Source organism: Malania oleifera, chromosome 7, assembly GCF_029873635.1.
Source record: "Malania oleifera isolate guangnan ecotype guangnan chromosome 7, ASM2987363v1, whole genome shotgun sequence".
NCBI lineage: Eukaryota > Viridiplantae > Streptophyta > Magnoliopsida > Santalales > Ximeniaceae > Malania > Malania oleifera.
This window is the reverse complement of record NC_080423.1, coordinates 67,140,395-67,145,221: the sequence shown is the minus strand read 5'-3', so window position 1 is coordinate 67,145,221 and position 4,827 is coordinate 67,140,395.

The window sequence follows — 4,827 nt, the reverse complement described above, 5'->3', positions numbered from 1 at the left end:
TGGCAGGTGAATTCTTCCCAGTGTTTTCTGGTGAGACGACAATAAGCTGTTTTATTGTTGTTTTTGTTTTGTTGTTAGGGTTGACATCTATTCCGCCCCATAGGCCATGCAAGATTCATATTATTAAAGCTCTAATCCATGACCATGAGATGTCAGATGTCAAAACTGGGCATGGCATGAAGTGATTCGGTAGGTACAGGGGTTTTTTTTTTTTTTTAATTAAGTGTTTGGCAGTTTTCATTTTCTGCCGTTCCTTTTCATTCATTATTTTTTATACTTCGGTTCACTTCTAAATTTAAACATATATTGGCAACAATTAAGCTGGTCTTGAGATGCCACCAAAGGGTGGGGTTGAGGGTGCTGAGGTTGGTTTTAGACAATTGAATTTATGTTTATGCAGAAGGTAGGGGAGTTTACCGATGAATCCCCCTCCCTATAATAATTGTATTGCTTGCAAAGTTCACTTACATTATGTGCTTCTGGGCATGATTTTTAGACTTCAGATTTGAATTTGGATTTAAATGAATTTGAATAAAATATAATATAATTTTTTATGATATGTTATTTAAATTTATATAAATTTGAAGTAATATCTTTTTTTGAATATAGGATTAGAACTTTTTGTTTACCCAAGTTCAACGTGTAATTGCTTTTGAAATTTTAAATTTACTCTTTCCCGAATGAGACGACTAGGTCATTCAAGTTCTTCGATGATGGCACTGGGCCAAGAACCTCTTGCCTCCAAATGTCGAGCCTAATGCTCTTTGCTTTCGCTTGTATCTTCATAAGATCATTTCTTTTCAATTCCAGAATTCTGTGTGTTTTGGTAACTTCTTTGCTAATAATTTCAATGTAGGATTCCCACAAATCCTATCAAGATTAGTAGTTGTTGCATTATATACCCATATATACCCAATTGAAAGTAAGGCTGGGGGTGTTAAAATTAAGTGCTAAATGTTGAATTAGTGCTTAATTTGTGAACTGAAATTAGAAGTAAACAACTAAATACTGAATACTCTTTTAAGTTGTTCGGTAAAGGTCTAGTAAAAGTTACAATAGAAATGATAACAAAAAAAATAAAAAAAAAGTCCTAGATAATCAAGGAAAAAATAAGATATCATTCAGTTTGTCCTCAAAAGAAAAATTTAACCTCATGATTGAAAATGATGATGATCATCATATCCTCTTCTTCTTCTTCTTCTTCTTCTTGAAATTGAAGTTTCCGTGAGCAATTATAAAGAAATATGTAAAAATGACAAACATGTATATCTAGGCGGAGGAATTTAACTAACATTCTTTGGGGGTTTGGATCTATTGCAAGATTGTTAGTTATTTTTAGGTTTCCAAAATTATTAGGACCTTGGTTGTTAAATACGGAATTGGATCAAATTGAACTAACATTCATTGGGGGTTTGGATCAATTTCAAGATTGTTAGACATTTTTAGGTTTCCAAAATTACTAGGACCTTGGTTGTTAAATACGGAATTGGTTATGCTCTTAGTGTTATTTCATAGAGACAAGGCAACACTAGTATATGATTTGGTCATATATTCTCTTCATTTGCAAGAGAGAAGGCTTGCTAGATTGTGTCTTTGAGAGAGAATTGAAGGGGGATGAATGAAGAGCGGGGAGAGAGATTGTGTTGTCTCGTAATAGTAATAAGCATCATTCTCAGTACTAACCAAATAAGAGGTAATAAGAAGGGGTTTAGATGTATGACAAATGATCTTAATTTGAAACACATTTAGAGAATCAATTTTCTTAATAGTTCATTCAACACAAATAAACAAGATTAAAAAAAAAAATAGTGTAGTGATCAAAGCAGATTTCTTGTCTTTATAGAATATTTGATTTCTAGCCATGCAATTTCCTCCATACCTTTTGAATCATCTAATAAAAAAATCTTTAGAAACAATAATACCATTACTAAATTCCTTTATTGCTCACATTTTAAGAAAATAATGTAGCCAAATGATGAGTTAAGCTTGTATAGGGTATTATGCTTGCTTGTAACTACTTGTCTCGTATGCATGAGATGGTTTACAATATGTAAGTATTAGTATAAGCTTTATTGCATTAAGGTTATTTTTGTCCTAGTGTAAAAATCGGAGTATGACTCTTCGTATAGTTTGATGTTTCTTAGTGTCTGAGTTAAAATAATAAAGCTCTTTCGGGGAGGGTGCACGTTGATTAGTCTTGTAAAACTCATTAGTCATTGTAAACGCGTTTAGCCTACTTGCCTCCCTCACTAGACACACGTTGCTTATGGAGGTGTTGTTTGATGAATTACATTACTTCAATGTTTACCGCTTGTTTGCCATTTATTTTCATGAATTGCTTACTACTTTTGCTTATATTTCATTCAACTACTATAAATGTGTTTTGTCGATAAATCATAGTAATCTTTGGTTGACCATTTATGTAAGAGTGCTTTAGCTAGTGCCGCATAACACTTTATAAGGTATGAAATACTTGGCGTGACAATTGGTGTCAAAGTTCGGTTAATTATTATGTGAATTTAGTTGCCTACATTATAGGATTGTGTTAAACATTGGTAAAAGACTACGCCAACCAATACCAAAAGAATTGAAGCGCTAGAGGTGTAGGCTGAGACAACCCACAATGTGGTTGTGGAGATGGCTAGACTTGTTGAATGTGTTGATTATTTGGAGGGATCACAAAAACATCAATAGATTTCCTTGGTGGAAATGATAGAAGACCTCCACCATACAGTAGAAACTTTGCAGGCTCAGATGGCGGATTTGATTGTAAGGTGAACTTGATGGTTCTTACTATGAGAAACTCCAATGCTCCAGAGTATAGAGGAACTAGTGTTCAGAACATTTGGGAGGGCATGTGATGCCAAGGAGTTGTAAAAATTCTTGTTTGATATGGATTAATACTTTCGCATGATAAGGACGAACTCAAAATAAGTGAAAGTAACTATTACAACAATATACTTGATTGGTGATGCTAAACTATGGTGCATACCAAGTATGAGGAATTGAGAATGGATGCTATGTCATTGATTGCTGAGCAGACTTGAAGAGAGAGCTTAAGGCCCAATTATTTCATGAGAATGTTAAGTATAATGTTTGACGCAAATGAAGATACCTTAAGCACAATGGGTCAATCAGGGGGTATATGATATAATGTTTTACTTTTTTGTTGGATATTCAGGATATTTCGAAGAAAGAAAAGTTGCTCTATTTTTAGAGAGGTCAAAACCATAGGCAAGGACAAAATTTCATTGACAAAGAGTTTAAGACTTGTCTATTGCACAAGTTGTTGTAGAATGCTTGACTAACTATGTTGGAGAGAGTTTCCCAATGTCCAAATAAAGCGGCGTGGGTGGAAAAGACAAAAAGTATTTCAAGAAGGGCAAACCCAAAAGTGGGGGAGCCGACCACAAGACACCAACTTCAAAGTAAGTTTTGTTATCTCTATCATTCAACACGCCCAATGGTAAAGGTAAGATGACTTGCTTGTTATGTCGAGGCCTTCATAGAGTTGTTGAGTGTCATCACAAGTCATCACTCAATGCCTTATGAGCTTTCATTGTGGAGGGGGGCATTATATGATGAGGAGGAAGAGGAAACTTAGAGGATGGGTGCAATGTGGTTAGTGAACACATTGTATAGGCAGAGGAGAGAACCAAAAGTTACTCAAGCTAAAGAGTTAACGTTTGTTTACTTGTGGATCAATGGGAAGAGCACTCATGATATGATTGATACCACGACTACCCACAACTTTGTTTGATAAGTAGAAGAATAGAGACTTAACTTGTACTAAAAGAAGGATTGAGGATACATGAAAATAATTAATTCCATAGTTCAACCTACCTTAGGAGTAGCCAAACAAGTCACTGTGAAGCTTGAATAGTTGTTAAGACTTACAAATTCATAGCTATGTTGTTGGATGACTTCCAAGTGATTCTTGGAATGAAATTATTGAGGGAAACTAAGGAGGTATTGATGTTGTTTATTAGTTCTCTTTGTTTAATGGGAGATGTCGATGCCCAATTTGATCGAGGTGCTTGCTAAAATGCAAATTTTGCTTTTAATTACACAATTGAGCATGTTAAAATCATTAATTAGCATTTATCCATGTTTTATTTGATTTTCGGGGTAGGTTTGGAATTGTGCATGTTTCCAAGCACCGTAAAGGAGATTGAAATGATTTTTCCTTGCCCTCAACGATACTATTGGAAATAAGGATTTACTCCTATTATAAATAGGAGGCTAAGGTGAAGAGAAAGAAAATGATATTTTTTATGACAATGGGGCCACTAGGGGGAGCTTATTGGAATCAACAGGAGGACGCTCAAAAGGAAAAGAACCTACATTCCCCTAAGGAGGAGACTATATGTTTGGTTTCTCTCATTGGAATAGAAGCTATCTGGTAAAAAGGTAGGAAGGTACGACAACATTGACTAGGAAAAAGTCATGGCGAGTGACCAAGGTTGCTGCCATAGCCACCATGAGGAAGCTTAGAGAAAGAGAAAGAGAGTAAGAGAAATGATGAGAGAGGAAGGAAGAAAAAGGAAGAAGCCTCAAAATTAAAGGGTGATGATAGAGTACCGATGAGGCGTTGACCAATGACGACGAGGTGGTTAGCGGTCGAAATGAGGATTGGTGGTGGCCTGAGGGGTTGCCTATAGCCATGATAGCCATGAACGACCACCATATAGAGGGAAAGAGAGAGAAAGAGAGGGAGAGAAATAGAGAGGAAGGTTTATAAGCAAGTTTTTCAGTCATTGGAATCTTGACAAATGATCACGAGACTAGCCCAGCCTTCCTCGATAGTGGCTATGGGTGATGACTAGT